Genomic DNA, 18,028 nt, shown 5'->3' with positions numbered 1-18,028 from the left:
GTCCTAGTCCAATCTTAAAGTAGGTTGGTAATTATATAAATTAAACATGGTTTTTATTATTATGAATTTCAGTAAAAATTTTTTCTTAATCTACTTGACAATTAATTGACATCGAAGAGGTTAAAAGAGCTCTTGCCACCATAAATATTCCTGCGCTCATTGAGCCGGCAGGGATTAGTCGGGATGATGGCAAGAGACCTGATGGATTGACGCTGGTTCCCTGGGAACGGGGACGGGCGCTAATGTGGGACGCAACTTGCGTTGACACATTGGCCCCGTGTCATATCAGGAAGACAGCATCAAGACCGGGAGCCGCAGCAGAAACAGCTGAAAACGGCAAGCGGCGCAAGTATGCCTCTCTTATAGAGAGTTACATTTTTGTGCCGTTTGCCGTGGAGACCCTGGGGCCATGGAGTCTTAGTGCTAAAAATTTTTTACGAGACATTTCACCGCGATTAATAGCCTCAACTGGTGACAGAAGGGCTGGCTCATTTTTTGCGCAGCGGATCAGCCTGGCTGTCCAGCGCGGAAATGCAGCCAGTATTCTTGGCACCATTCCACGCGGTCATGATTTATATAGTAATTAGATAAGGCTAGCCTTAAGTTTTATTGTATTAAAAAAAAAATATTGACATTAGTTTTTGAAATCTATTTATTAGAGCGACATCTATCAATTTTATTGGAAACTATGTAGCTCTAGAAAAATTAAACGTAAGCAGAGGGTTGGCACAAGAATACCACCTCCCAATAGATGGCGTTACAGTAATATTTAGGGTTCCTAGTGCTACCTTCGTAGTACGTTCCTTACTCCTGCAATCCCTTTATTCCCACTTAGTAGTTGCATACCTGGTACCATAGATGGAGTTAGTAGGATTTTTAGCGGCATTTAATACAACCTTATTCATCACGTCTGATTGCAGCCAAGCACTGGTCTATAAATATAAAAAAAACCTGCTGTTTCTAACGCAATGGAGCAGTGACCCGTCAGTAAGCTAGAAGTAACTAATTAAATCCCTAATTGTCGTCCCTTTACAAATTTCTAAAAATTCCAGGATCTGTAGTGAGTTGATTTAGTTGATAATGATTTTACGAGCAGGTAGGTATATTATGTAGGTATACAAACAAAATTAGTTCAAGAGAATCAAGTAGGTACTTATAGGTAACATAAACATACTATACCACGCAAACGAAGTCGCGAGCGTCATCTAGTTGATAATGAAAACAGCGTAATAGTCATCATCATCATCAACCTCATTACTGAGCCGGCTCATTACTGAGCACGGGTCTCCTCTCAGAATGAGAAGGGTTCGGCCGTAGTCCACCACGCTGCTTTCAGAAGATTATGGAGTACGGTTACAAGTTCCCTCGCGATGTATTCCTTCACCGATAAAGCAACTGATATATTTTAATTGCTAAAAACTAATAGGTACTATTATTTGTATTCTGAGACATAACTTCGAAAAGTTAGAAGTGCGTGCCGGGATCGAACCCCCGAACCTACGAAAAAGCTTGGATTTGACTCGCTCCAGCAATGCACGGGGCTGCCATTGCTTGTACGGTAGCTTAGGTATGTTATAATAATATTGGAAATTGATCACTTGAAAAGAGCAACCGCCGAGTTTCATGCTGGTTCTTCCCGGTAGAAACGGCATTCCGAACCAGTGGTAAATAATTAAACTAGTTGACGATTGAAAAGCGCTTGTTAAAGTTTACTTGAATAAAAATATATTCTATTCTGTATTATTCCTGTAAAAATATTGTAAATAAATAAATAATCATTTATTTGCAAGAATGTTTGTACAAGAAAGATGGAAATTACACTATAATCAGAGGCCATAACATTCTACTACATTAATAGTGTGCAAATATTTTTGAGTGACAATTTTTAAAATAATTAATAGTCAGTCAACAAAAAAAAAAGTATTCCACTCTAGGTATATAAGGAAGTCGTCTTAACCACTAAACTATCTAGACCACTATACCGCTCAGCGAAAACAGCGTAATTTTCATTTACCTACATATTTTATCTACACCCATGCTTTAAATCCTCTATAAAAGATTCTGAAACAGTTCGCTTATTGCCAACATTAAAACAACCAATATCTTACTAACCATTAAAGCATCCAAACGAGTGTTATATTGTTGTACTGAATTTCATTATGACACTCCTGTGAAAAAGAGACAGCGCTATACTGCTGGCATAACGAGACAGATTTATGCCAGCAGTATAGCGCTGTTTTTTTTCACAGGAGTGTTATAATGAAATTCAGTACAACATTAAAGCTAAGCTAACCTGTTTAAGAATCTTTTATAGAGGATTCATAATATTATGGGTGTAGATAAATACTTGTATGCAACTGTTGATAATAATTAGGTATTAAAACACTCAAGTCATACTATTATCCGACCGATATAGATAAACCGACTTTCGTGTTTTAATGCCCCTCTTTATACAACAGTTGCATAAATAAGTACATAATATAATTAAATGCATTTACGCCTTTTTAATAAAGCATTCTAAACTTCTAACGTTATCTGATGAAACTGAATTTATAACAATCGCGAAAATGTCAAGTTATTTCTGAACGCTATTGCAACGAAGCGTAGTAATTAATATTATATTAAAATATATAACTTCGCTGTGAAAAACTCTGATACGAGCAGCGAGCGGGCCGCGCGCTTCGCTAGTGCAGCGGCGAGCTATGTGTGGAGACGGACTAAGTACACACGACACGACTACCCAAATAAAAAACCGGCCAAGTGCGAGTCCGGCTCGCGCACCGAGGGTTCCGTACTGTAGTCGTATATTTTGCACGATAAATCCTAAATTATCTTATTAATGGATAAAAATAAATAAAAATCTGTTTTAGAATATACACGTAAAAAAGCTCTTCTATATGAAAGTCCACTTGGTACCTAAGATGAAAACAGTAATTATTTGTTCATGAACACCCGCCCGCACAGGTTTAGCGCAGAGGCTGTGCGGGTCTGCGGGGCGTTCCGTCCCCGATTGCCATTTTTGCCTGTCGCGTACTATTTTCACGATTTTTCCTTCATTGTTGAAGTTATATACTCGTACATAGCTCCTAAAAGTTATAGGTGTGTTCCGATGATCGAACCTCGGACCCTCCGAATAGTCAGCCATATTCTTAACCACCTATGTCTTTTTTTTTTTTTTCAGATACAAGTTAGCCCTTGACTGCAATCTCACCTGATGGTAAGTGACGATGCAGTCTAAGGTGTGAGCGGGCTAACCTGGAAGGAGTATGGCAGTTTTTATTAAACCCATACACCTTTGGTTTCTACACGGCATCGTACCGGAACGCTAAATCGCTTGGCGGCACGGCTTTGCCGGTAGGGTGGTAACTAGCCACGGCCGAGGCCTCCCACCAGAACAGACCAGAAATTTAGAAATTATAAAATTCCAAATCCCTGCCAGGAATCGAACCCGGGACCTCCCTCTAATAAGACCACAGCGCTTACCACTGCGCCAGGGAGGTTGTCAGGGAGGTTGTCTGTCACCGCGTCTCTTAAGTTAAATAGCTAGAAACGGAAGCCTACTCCACATTGGGCTAGCCATTATTCTTGGCGATCGCGTGCATCGCTTATCGGCAAGAATACGTTAACTGAGTTTTTTCCTCAGTTTTTTCTTTCACTTTTTTCATATCACCGATATGTAATTTTCATTCCGAGTCACTTTTTCACAACTCAGGGGCGCCTCACTTATTGTTTTTGCATTTTTTTTTGTTTTTAACGCTTTTAATTTAACATGTTTTTGTGTTCGAGTACGTACGAATTGCGGACGCCTTTTTTCGTCGTTTGGATCTACTTGCGATGTTTTTTGGTTTGTTGTTTACATTTTTTCGCGTACACATGCGTTGGATTGAATTCAATGTAATTTTATTAACCTTCTTATAATATGAGCACGACTGATGAAACTATTGATATTTTTTAGGACTCGTTGATTAAAGAACATAATATTTTATTCTGCACCATAGGTTGATGACGTGCGGTGATAGATAATAGCGGTTATGACTTTTACGTGCGGAACGTTTAAATGCGGAAACCAGCCCAGAATGAAGAAGAAGAAAAATAAGAAGCGGTTACGACTTCGACATTTTTGAGGGCTCTGAGGTTGAATCCCAGGAAATATTTCGGAGTTAAGTATTTGATTTTTAAGCTATTAGATATCATTCGCTCTAACGGTGAAGTATAACATAACATTGTAATGAAAACCGGCTTGCCGAATACTCCATAATATTCTCAAAGGTGTATGAAATCTGAAAATCCATGCTTGGCCACGTGATGGGCGAACCCTTCACTTTCGTAGCTTTAGTAGTTATAGTTTAAAGTTCGCCTAAAACTATTACTAGGTATATCTATATTTATCTATATTTATAAAAGGAAAAGGTGACTGACTGACTGACTGACTGACTGATCTAACAACGCACAGCTCAAACTACTGGACGGATCACGCTGAAATTCGGCATGCAGATACCTATTATAACGTAGGCATCCGCTAAGAAAGGATTTTTTAAAATTCAAACCCTAAAGGGGGAAAATAGGGGTTTGAAGTTTGTATAAAACTCTGTCAGTGTTGAAGTTAGAAGCGCGAAATTTTGCAATTTACACTAATCTATCTATATATATAAAAGGAAAAGGTGATTGACTGACTGACTGACTGCTCTATCAACGCACAGCTCAAACTACCTACTGGACGGATCACGCTGAAATTAGGCATGCAGATAGCTATTATATAACGTAGGCGTCCGCTAAGAAAGGATTCTTCAAAATGCAACCCCTAAAGGGGTTAAATAGGGGTTTGAAATTTGTATTTAAGTCTGTCAGTTTTGAAGTGTCTATTAAGAAGTTTTGTAGTTCATATTTTTGCAATTAGCAGTATGACATATTTTATTAAGCTCATGTTAAAATCTCATAGTTAAAGATCAAACCTAAGGGCATAAAATAGGGGTTTAAAATTTGTGTAGTCCACGCGGACGAAGTCGCGGGCATAAGCTAGTCATCTTATAAATCCAACAACCGACCATCAAAAAGTGTAATTTATTACCTATTTTGAATAAATTATGTGACTTTGACTTTGACTTGACTCATTTTAAGAGAAGACCCATTCTGAGTAGTGGGCTGGGTTGGGCCGGAATTGTGGGTTGATTTGGTGGGAATGATGATGACTAATGGTGTTCGGTTCTACACAACGAAATATCGACCAATGTAACAGATCTACCAGACCAAAATGAATCTATTGAAAAATGGAATTGATAATTGGAAAAATTGAAATTGATGAAAAAAAATACTTGGGTAATATTTTTTTCTATGGTTTGTAACCCCTGTAATTTCCCGCGTCCAGACAGCCACGGTCGATGGTTCTCTAACAAATAAGCGTATTTCCAGCGACTATTAAAATCTTCTGGCCAATTAGAGGCAGAAAAAACCTATACCCGTTCGTAGGAAGTGCCTAGGTACTATAAGAATTAATGTAGCTAGGAACATTGTAGAAATAAAATTAATAATGTTTTCCGTGAGAAAAGTCACTCACGACCCTCTTATTCCCTTCGAACATTAAGTTTTATTTCCGTAATTTAAGTCTTATTCTAATTTCCTAATATTAAATACTTACCTAAGTAAATTTACCGTAGCGGTAAGCGCAGTGTGGAACGACCTCCAGCCCGAGGTAAACTTAGGAAGGTGGTGGGACTCATAATGAAAATGAAAATGAAAAATGAAAATGAAAATCTTTTTTATTCGTATAAACTTTTACAAGTGCTTACGAATAGTCGGATGCATCTACCACTGGTTCGGAATGCCTTTCCTGCCGAGAAGAACCAGGGCATAGCCCACTAAACAAACACCTTTTCGTTATAGGTGTCACCGACAGTCCTCTGTGCAGGGCCTGCATGGAGGTCGATGAAACGACGCACGTGCTCCTGGAGTGCACGGGCGTAGCAGATCAACGCGAACGCCATTTAGGTTCCCCGACCTCACTCCAAGAAGCCCTCGGCAACCTGGGCGGTCTATTTGGCTTCTGGAGCGAGCTTGGATGGCTGGAGTGAAGACTTCGGCGGGGAGGGGCGATGCACGCACAACAGACGGAAACGTTTAAGTGCGGAAACCAGCCCGGAATGAAGAAAGAAAGAAAGAAGAAAGACCTCCAGCCCGCTGGACCGACTTCTCAAGGTGGATGAGGAAGGTGGAGGACCGTGTTTGGTTGCGTGCTCTTGAAAATCCCTATGTCCAGCATTGAACGCATACAACAGACTAATGTATTGGATTGGGAGTAAAATTTAAGGGGCTAAGGGAAGGTGCTACAAAAGCTGGCTGCATTTCTCACTGAACAGTCAGTTTCATTCTTTTTTTTTTTTTTTAAGGATATTAGCCATATTAAATGACTAATATTCCCCTTTCCTCTCCAATTAAGCGTCAGGCTTGCGCTAGGAGTAGGTACGACAATTATAGTGCAACGGGCGGGATTTGAACCGTCGACGTTTCGGTTTTCAGTCCACTCCTATACCGGTTGAGCTATTGAGGCTCGGTTTCTTTGAGCAAACAATGACCCCAAGTCCTTTATCTTCTAATTTATAAATATCAGGTCAGATCAGATCCTGCACTTTTGTGAGAATGTGTAGTTTTGATTATTTAAATTTTGACATAACAAATTTATTTTTAATTGTAATTTTAATTTAATTCAACTTTTTAATTTAGTAGTTTAATTAGTTTAGTTGGGCTATATTATGTCCGTTCTATTTAAATAATAAAGAAATAAATAATAATAATAATAAATAAATATTGTTAATTAATTATTACACTTAATAATAACTTCTGATAAATATACCTACTCGTACCTTATTATTGTATTACTCAATGAAAGTCTTAATTAGGACTTGTGTAATTAAGAGTATGATCTATCTTATGTTAGGTACATCACTAGTGTGAATGAGTAACTTTGCTCAATCGATCGATTCTTGCAATAATAACGAACGCGAGCATAGATCAGGTATAACACAGAGAATTTATATTACAGGGTGTAACCAGAACGCTGGCAATAACGAAGACAGATGACAGGTACTACTGATGATTATACTGATATGATACCAAAAAAAATCGTAAAAAAATATTTAAAAAAAAAAACCTATAGTTTTGTAAAAGTTTTAGATATAATATTGCAAATATAACATCTGACTGATGCTAGATGTAAACGAACGTTGCGTAAGTAGGCCATTCGGAGTCAATGCAGCGTCATAGGCGGGGATTTGTGTAGTGCTGCGTGGTGGTGGTGCGTATTGCTTGCCGAGTGGCTGCTTTTCCTGCATGGTGATGGGAGGGCGGGCGGTGAATTTCGCATGATGCATGTTGCATCACACAGATTCGATCTGTTTCAGCGGATTACAGCAAATTAAGCTTTTGGTTCATTGTATATCATGGACTTCCGCAAAGTAACGCCCGCTTATATACAAAGTTTACTCTATTGAAAACTGATCTATAAATTATTACATATAGGTGCACTTATTCACAAAACAATAGAAGTACTAGAAACTTAAGCCGCTATGGGAAAAACAACTTTCTAGGAATTATAATTAGTAATTGCGGCACGGTGGGCGCATAAGTAGCTTGTTAAGAAAATTACATTTTCTCACTTTAACCCGATTCACTTTAGATTACAACTCAAATATATGTTAGTTAGGTACGCCCTCTCACATCTTTTAATAATTTTTAGGGTTCCGTACCTCAAAAGGAAAAACGGAACCCTTATAGGATCACTTTGTTGTCTGTCTGTCTGTCTGTCAAGAAACCTACAGGGTAATTCCCGTTAACCTAGACTCATGAAATTTGGCAGGTAGGTAGATCTTATAGCTGACATTTGGGGAAAAATCTGAAAACCGTGAATTTAGGGTTAGATCACACAAAAAAAAATTGTGGTCTAACTAATAATTAGTATTTTCAACTTTCGAAGTGAGTGACTATATCAAGTGGGATATCATATGAAAGGTCTTCACCTGTACATTCTAAAACAGATTTTTATTTATTTTTATGTATTATAGTTTTTGAATTATCGTGCAAAATGTCGAAAAAATACGACTGTAGTACGGAACCCTCATTGCGCGAGCCTGACTCGCACTTGGCCGGTTTTTTTTAGATTATAACTCAAAAGAATAAATTACATCTTATATTTAAATTACAATACAAAGTTATCAACAACTTATTCTCATATTTTTGTGACACTTTCGTATTTGGAAAATTGATCAAAATAATCAACTCAACAACAAAATAATCAAGACCTACCTACCTGCCAAATTTCATGATTTTAAGTCAACGGGAAGTAACCTGTAGGTTTCTTGACAGACCGACAGACAGACAACAAAGTGATCGTATAAGGGTTCCGTTTTTCCTTTTGAGGTACGGAACCCTAAAAACGTTTAAATAAACAGCGACACTAATAGGTACAATTCTCTTTCTATTTCGTAACTCTTACCTCTTATCTCAGAAACTCTCAGATGTCAGATCAGATAAGAACTACGCGAGTGTCTTCCAAGGGGTGCACCGGCTCCCGACGACCTCCCTGGTGCACTGGTAATAAAGCGCTGTGGTCTTATTAGTGGGAGGTCCCGGGTTCAATTCCTGGCAGGGATTTGGAATTTTATAATTTCTAAATTTCTGGTCTGGTCTGGTGGGAAGCTTCGACCGTGGCTAGTTACCACCCTATTGGCAAAACCGTGCCGCCAAGCGATTTAGCGTTCCGGTACGATGCCGTGTAGAAACCAAAAGGGCATGGGTTTATTAAAAACTGACATACCCCTTCCAGGTCAGCCCGCTTTCCTCTTAGACTGCATCGTCACTTACCACCAGGTGAGATTGCAGTCAAGGGCTAACCTGTGTCTGAATAAAAAAATTTAAAAAAAACCGCTGTATGTATGATAGACTTATAAATTTACTAACCTTAACAATCTTTTATTGCATAAATTACACACTGGAAAATTACGCTATTAAAAAAATTATGACGTGTGAAGCGTGAGTAACAATGTATAAACTGCAAGAGTTTGATCAAAACGATAACAGCACGGACACTTAGTGCGATTGTGATGCTAATTTGCACTCAAACGCTTGTTTAGACTTTAGAGCTTTCATTTTGTTATGATTCTTATTCGACTCATGTAGGTGCTGTGTTGTAGGATTTTTTAGTAAAATGTTAACAACATAAGTGTAGTTTTATTTTGATACGGTCTAGTTTTTCCTATTTTGACGCACTTACCTACTTATTTTATTTTTCATCGTAAAAACGAAAAGTTACATCGTAAAAACAGACAGACTTTCGCATTAAATTATAATATTAGTACGGATTAATAGATATTAGACTATCATACCTACCTACTAAAAATTAGCAGAACAAGACCACAGTACACGACAGGCTTTGAATTTTTCTTTGATTTCACTAGGCCCATAGCCTAATATTAATTAACATTTCGTCGATTCAGGATCAAACCGGGAGTTCCGTCACTCTAGTTCACTCTAACAATACATGGCATGACGATGACAATAACTGCTGCAAGAAAACTTGCCCATGGATAAACACTGAAAAAATAATATAAAACATAGACCTCTAAAGTAACAAAAATACTGAATTAAAGACTAGACATAAAGTCCGACTAACCATGAAAAAAACTTCTAGAAATTACTTGATAAACTTAATTGAAGTTTCTATTCTACGGTGGTTCCCATACCCGAGCGAGCGTGACGTCTATGGTTTATGGATAATTTTCTAGAAATAAAAACTAGTATTTATGGTCCATTTAAATTTTTAAAGGGCACTGAATGCAATAAATTCGCTGTTACATTGGAATAAACGAATTAATAATTGGCTAGTTTTTACACGCAGTTCTGGCTACGTAAATAATAACAACGTAAACAATGACTGTATAGGTACTATAATTAAATTAAGTTGATTGAAATTAGATACCGTATTCGCAACCATTAGAAAACCATTATGATTTTATAATAGGTAGGTACTTAGGTACACATTAGGTACGGATTTACTTCACTAAACTTTCAATTCCAGAATTTGAGTTTAGTCTATACCACGTAATAGGTAAGTATTATGTAGGTAGGTACTACATTTAAAAAAACCGGCCAAGTGCGAGTCAGACTCACGCAATGAGGGTTATCCGTACTACAGTCGTATTTTTTCGACATATTTTTGCAGGATAATTCAAAAACTGATACATAAAAATAAATAAAAATCTGTTTTAGAATGCACAGGTGAAGACCTTTCATATGATACCCCACTTGATATAGTTATCTTACTTAGAAAATTCAAAATACTAATTATTAGTACATGACCACAATAGGCTAGTTGACACTTTTTTTAAGTTGGTCTTAAATGGTTAATATTTGTCCTATTAGATCAAAAAAATTAACACTATATTTTTTTGCGCCCTAAAAACCGTAAAACTTTAATTTAAAATATATTTTTCTTAGACAGCTGAAAACACTGTCGGCCATGTTTGACCGAAAGATTATCTGTGCTCTGACGTCATGCATTTGTAAACAACAGCATAACCTCCCAAAGTTTAATAAACATGACTTCTATACTAGTTTACATGAAAAATATAGTAAATATCGTTATTGTAAGTATCATCCGAGAATGTAAAAACGCATCGATAAAGACCACAGGAAAGTTGTGGATTAGAGTGCCCAGTGAAATAAATATACGTAACACGCGAAGACTTGCTTAAAGGGATCCTATATGACTAACGACTTCAACCCAAATTTATTTTTGCAAAGATCACTTTGTTGTAAGTCTTACTTAATAACTTATTCAATTTATAAAGAGAAAACGATATTTTTTTACGTTTACTATGAGTTTTTAGAAATATATAAAAACTAGCTTATGCTCGTGACTTCGCCCGCGTGGACATAAATTTCAAACCCCCATTAACCCACTCAGGGGTGGAATTTCAAAAAATCTTTTCCTAGTGGATACCTTCTCTTTACCTACAAAGAACACACCCACTAAATTTCATGTATCTAGGACCAGCTGTTTAGATGTTTAGGCTGTGCGTTGATATATAAGTTAGTCAGGACTTTAAATTTTATATATATGGATACTACGTTAGTCCCCGCGTGACATAGAGATGACATTTCTTTGTTTACATATTTAATGACGTCACATCATGGCTGACAGCGTTTTCTGCGTTTCAAATAAAAATAAAAACTGTATTTTTTAAATTGGATTTATATATCCATCCTGCGTTTTTAATAATTGTTATTGATATATTTCGTTGTCTTAAGCAAAATACTATAATAAATAATCATTTATTGGATGAAATTAGATATGAGTCAAGTAGCCTATTTAATTTTTTTGTGTGATGTAACCACAAATTCACGGTTTTCAGATTTTTCCCCAAATGTCAGCTATAAGATCTATTTACCTGCCAAATTTCATGATTCTAGGTCAACGGGAAATTCCCCTGTAGGTTTCTTGACAGACCGACAGACAGACAGACAGACAGACAAACAGACAGACAGACAGACAACAAAGTGATCCTATAAGGGTTCCGTTTTTCCTTTTGAGGTACGGAACCCTAAAAATAATATAGATGTAGCTATAGATATAGCTGTAAATACATAAAACATATTTTTATGTATTTACAGCTATTTAATGTACTTAATTATTACATTTAGGTAATTACCAGCCCGTCTTTCACCAGACAAAAAGTAATTTCTAACCACCTTCATGTTCTAAAAAAAACTGAAATTATGTTGTAAAATTTTTCACATTGCAATATAATTTGGCGAATGACTTTTAAATACTTTTAACTGTATTCGGACGCGCCCATGATGGCATTATTACCGACAACGAGACGCGACCGACAAATCTGATTAATTATTGCAAAGGTAGAGATAGAAAAAAAATTGTTAGTATTATTTGTGCTATGAGCGCCAGTGGTAGAAAAGTTGAGAGATAAATACGCTGGCATGGTATGGGCATATAAAGGAAGAAAGCCATGTCACTAGAAGAATGTTAAATATGCAAGTGGAGGGAAAAAAGAGGAGAGGACGACCAAAGAAAAGGTGGATAGATTGCGTGAAAGAGGATATGTGTGTAAAAGGGGTGGATAATGCGTTGACGGATGACAGAAGTAAGTGGAAGAAAAATACATGTTGTGCCGACCCCACGTAGCGTGGGATAAGGTACGGAAGAAGAAGTACCTTAATGCCTTTCCTTAGGTGATAGATGGTTAAGAGTTAAGACGTCAGTCTCCTATTCGGGGGGTCTGAGGTTCGATGCCGGGCACGCACCTGTAACTTTTCGGAGTAGGTAGATAATCTGCGTTTTAAGCATACAAAGTCAAAGTCAAAGTCAAAGTCAAAGTCAAAGTTAAAGTTAAAGTCAAATTCAAATGATTTATTCAAAATAGGTAATAAATTACTCTTCTTGATAGTCAGATGTTGCATTTGTAAGATATAGTGGTGATAATTATTACGCAAACTTAAAACTAAAGCTACGAGCAAATATCATGCTTTAATGGTGAAGGAAATAATGATGATGATGATGATGAGGATGAATGCTTTTCCTTCAGCAACTTTAAAAAAGATTGTATTAAATCGACATTTACGTAGTTAGAAAAAGTTTTTCATCATCATTTTCATCTTCTCAATATATAAAAATGAATCGCTAATTATGTGTTGCTGATCGCAAATCTCGAGAACAGCTAAACCGATTTCGCTAATTGTTTTTTTAAGATACTCGTTGAAGTACGAGGGTGGTTCTTACGGAGAGAAAAATTTAAAAAATTGTACATAAGTATTAAAAAAAGGCTAGCTTTAAGTTTTATTGTATTAAAAAAAAAAAAAAAAAAAAAAAAAAAAAAAAAAAAAAAAAAAAAATAAAAAAATAAAGAATCGACTGTTAGGCGGTATGAAGTTCGCCGGGTCAGTTTGTATCTCATTTAAAGTTTAAGTGCTTGAAAACTCTGAATTATTTAAGTTCGTATCTTTCCTTTAATGACGCTACAATAACATTAAACTAGCAAGGCATAAAAATGTACACAATAAAATGATTACTGTATGACCTGAGATAACCTATTTTTTATCAAGAAATTACCCAGGCGCGACCGGGGGAAGCGGCTAGCTAGTTATCAATTAACAATATTACATATCTACATCAGAGCTTTGCGTTGGATGGTTGTTAGTACCTATCATGCAAAGGTTTGTTTTGATCTATGATCAACCCATCGCCGGCTCACTACAGAGCAAGGGTCTCCTCTCAGAGTGAGAAGGGTTTTGGCCATAGTCTAACACGCTGGCCATGTGTAGATTGGTAGACTTCACACACCTTTGAGAACATTATGGAGAACTCTCAGACTCTCAGGCATGCAGGTTTCCTCACGATGTTTTCCTTCACCGTTAAAGCAAATAACTCCGAAAAGTTAAAGGTGCGTGCCCAGGATCGAACCCCCGACCTTCGATTAGACGGCGAACGTCCTAACCACTAGGCTACACAGCTCTCTAGTCCATACTTCCATACAATAGGATAAATGCGAAAGTGTGTCTGTCAGTCTGTCTTCTAGCTTTTCATGGCCCAACAATAATCATTTTTGATGAAATTTGGTAGGTACAGAGTTAGCTTATATTTCGCGGAAGGACATATAGGCTACTTTTTATCCCGGAAAATCAAAGAGTTCCCACGGGATTTTAAAAATCTCTAGGTATTCTCTCAGACTCTAGAGTCTAGACAGGCAGTACTCGTAGGTTTCTTGACAGACAGGGTACTTCCCGTTGACCTAGAATCATGAAATTTGGCAGGTAGGTAGGTCTTATAGCAGACATTAGGGGAAAAATCTGAAAACCGTGTATTTGTGGTTACATCACACAAAAAAAATTAAATTGTGGTCTCGAACTAATAATTAGTATTTTCAATTTTCGAAGTAAGATAGCTAAGTATATCAAGTGGGGTACCATATTATGAAAGGGCTTCACCTGTGCATTCTAAAACATATTTTATTTATTTTTATGCATCATAGTTTTTGAATTATCGTGCAAAATGTCGAAAAAATACGACTGTAGTATGGAACCCTCGTTACGCAAGCCTGACTCGCACTTGGCCGGTTTTTATTTTATTTTTATTTTATAATTAGATATAAAGCTGGGCTCCGTCACATATCAAGTAGGTATATGTTTAACTAGATATACTAGTATATGTATAAGGCGGCAATAATTCTCGAATGGCGTGCTCCACTCTAACGTAACGCTTTATGAAGCGTGGCGGAACAGAGGCGTGGAGCGGCTTAGTGCTATAACTTTTATATTTACCTACTCAAGAAGTCCTCAGTAGCAACCCTCAGTAGTAGTTGGCGTTAACGTTTAAAAATAAAGGAAGAAAAATCTTTATTTGAAGGATTCATCATAATCCTTATTAAGTAGGCGTTCATAGGTGGTCTGTGTTGGGACCCCAACATCATCGCCTAGTGTCTAATTACTATTAAGTATAAGCGTACAAAATGAGTTAACACGCGCCATTTTAACTCTAGGTGTCAACTGTCACGTCAAAAGTACGGTTCACCTTTAAAATAAGGACTAAAATCGTACTTTTGACATGACATTTGACACCTAACGTTCAAATGGCACGTAAGAATTACAATCGTAGATCGTAGGTACATAACACATATAAAACAATTCAAGCCTCAATAGCTCAACCGGTATAGGAGTGGACTGAAAACCGAAAGGTCGACGGTTCAAACCCCGCCCGTTGCACTATTGTCGTACCTACTCCTAGCACAAGCCTGACGCTTAATTGGAGAGGAAAGGGGAATATTAGTCATTTAACATGGCTAATATTCTTTAAAAAAAAAAAAATATTTATGTAATACTAGCAACTCGCTTCGGCTTTGCACGGGTGTCTTAATACAATTTTCGTAGGGATCTTTAATAAAATATAGCCCATGTCACTCAGGAATAAATTAATGTAACCTGCTACTGGTGAAAGAATTTCTAAAACCGGTTCAGTAGTTCCAGAGATTACTTCATACTAACAAACTTACAAACTTTAACTCCCAGGATAGATAAATCTTAGATAACACACCGTCTCCGTAGTTTTTTTATCAGCGGGCAAAACGGAAATGTTGACATTTGTGCATAAAACAGTTTATTCCGTTTCTTGGGCAAAAACAGGTGTTTGATAAAGGTCAGCGCGGGCAGCGGCGCGCGCGCAGCTCGTAACGGACAGACAGACTACATACTGATTACATAACCAATGCTATATATATATATATATATATATATATATATATATGTATATCTAAGTAGGTACATCCATACTAATATTATAAGTGCAAAAGTGTGTCTGTCTGTCTGTCTGTCTGCTAGCTTTTCACGGCTCAACCGTTCAATCGATTTTGACGAAATTTGGTACAGAGATAGTTTGTATCCCGGAAAATTAAAGAGCACCCACGGGATTTTCAAAAACCTAAATCCACGCGGACGAAGTCGCGGGTATCATCTAGTAAGAAATAACGGAAATCTAGGCTTGATATGTTCTTCTAACTGAACTAGCTTTCTAACATTCGACTAGAAATTCATCATCATCATCAACCTATTGCCGGTTCACTACTGAGAACTAGAGAAAGGATTTGGCCTTAGTGCTTTACGCCTGGCTATGTGTGGACTAGCAGATTTCACACATCTTTTTGGGGAACATTATGCAGAACTCTCAGACAGGAAGGTTTCCTCACGATGTTTTCATCATTGCAAGTCATATTTTAATTGCTTAAAACGCACATAACTTCGAAAAGCAAGAGTGCGTGCCCGGGATCGAACCCTGGACCCTCCCAATAGGAGGCCGACGAGTTAACCACTAAGTAGGTATAGGCTATCACCGTTTACGCTAGCTAACTTTTTTAAAATTTAGATACAGGTTAGCCCTCGACTGCAATCTCACCTGGTGGTAAGTGATGATGCAGTCTAATATGGAAGCTGGGTAACCTGGAAGGGGTATGGCAGTTTGCATTAAACCCATAGGTATATCCCTTTGGCGCGGCAAACTTTTTAATAAATAATAAATTAATCAGTTAAAAGTATTTAGTCGACATTTTATTTACGAAAGTTGTGTTTTGGAATTCTAATGGCTGCCTTATATAATGCTCAGTGTCTACATATGTATGAACCATGTATGGATCCGCGTATGCTCATAATATCCGTCAGCTTTATCTTTGCAAGACTAGGTAAGTACCTAGTGCAAAGATAAGTAGACGAACAAGTAAATACATATGTCAACATTTTATAAAGAAAACAAACAATTTATTGTACTAGTCACTAGTGCATTCAAAATAAGCTGGCGTGACTTGAGACCTTATTAGCAATAACAATAAGATTAAGTCGTGGCAGGTGAATTCTTTATAAACACTGTCACGTTTCAAATGATTTTTATACTTTCCCTATGTTATCTTCTTTTTAATAATATAAGCAAATAGAAATACCACTTCGTTTTTTTAAACGTTGAAGAGTTCAGTTAGTTAGTTCAGTGGAAATTCGTTTTCCGATATGTTAAGTCCTTGGGTGAAATCACCTTCCACAGTGCCATGTGCAAATAATAAAGACGCATGCACAAATAATTCTCTTAAACGTATTTTATTAATTACTAGCTGATGCCCGCGACTTCGTCCGCGTGGATTTAGGTTTTTAAAAATCCCGTGGGAACTCTTTGATTTTCCGGGATAAAAAGCAGTCTATGTCCTTCCCCGGGATGCAAGCTTTATCTGTACCAAATTTCGTGCCGTGAAAGGCTAGCAGACAGACAGACAGACAGACATACACACTTTCGCATTTATAATATTAGTATGTATTTTCATTTAATTGCGGTTGCGAGTGAGAAAGGTGCTCTGAAAGAAACTTCCCGCTTGACATTCCTGTTAGTTTGCAACAAAATAGCTCCTTTAAAAATGAATGGGCTCTATGAGTACCGATTGGTTTATTACCCCTATTGTTTACGTTCAAGTGGAAACACGCCAGCTTATGTTGAATGCACTATTACACTACAGTTCACCAGGCGAACACGTTTCACAGCGCTACAATGGCGGCAGAAAAACCATCAGTTCTCACAGGAGGCGACTTTCACCGATACTATCAATAAAACTGTTTATATAACAGGTGACTCTATTGTCTCGTAGAAACTAAGTGCCTACAGACAAATAATTGTCATATTAGTAGTTAGGTACTTACCTATACTACCTACCTAGACATTGTAAGGGTCATTCATCATCATCACACGATAGACGTCCACAGCTGGACATAGGTCTTTTGTAGGGACTTCCACACGCCACGGTCTTGCACCACCGGAATCCAGCGGCTCCCTGCGACTCGTCTGATGTCGTCTGTCCACCTAGTGGGGGGTCTTCCAACATTGCGTCTTCCGGTACGAGGTCGCCAATCCAGTACCTTGGGACCCCAACGTCTATCGCTTTTACGAACTATGTACCCTGCCCATTGCCACTTCAGCTTCGCAACCCGTTGAGCTATGTCGGTTACTCCTCCTCCTCCTAGCTCTTATTTCACCGCTATTAAAACTACCTATAAAGTAAACTTTTACCACCCTTGGGCATCGACATGGCCGACACACGAAATTACTATTTCGGAGCTGCCATATTTTTTTATACTAAAAAACTAAAAAGTATGACTTTCTCCGGGATATAAGCTATCTCTGTACCTAATTTTGTCAAAATCAGTTGAGAGTGATCAAAAACTAATATTTCCACTCTAAGTAGTTTTACAGAAAAGACCATTTTTATGTACACGTTTTATTATTGGACAGTAAGTATTTCAAATGAAAGCATTGGTTTCTGAACAGAATTAGATTTATAAAGGGGCTTTTTACTAGGTAGATATCTATAGAAATATAGATTTTTGAAACAAACCGTATGAAGTATTTATTTATCAATATTTTCGTCACGATCAGATCAAAAGTATTTTTTGAACATGGAATTATTGGTTTCTGATCAGACACTCCTCTGTTCATGAAAGGCTA

This window comes from Maniola hyperantus, chromosome 23 (genome assembly GCF_902806685.2).
Source record: "Maniola hyperantus chromosome 23, iAphHyp1.2, whole genome shotgun sequence".
In the NCBI taxonomy this organism is placed as follows: Eukaryota; Metazoa; Arthropoda; class Insecta; order Lepidoptera; family Nymphalidae; genus Maniola; species Maniola hyperantus.
The sequence above is the reverse complement of the archived record's forward strand: the minus strand, read 5'-3'. Positions refer to the sequence as shown.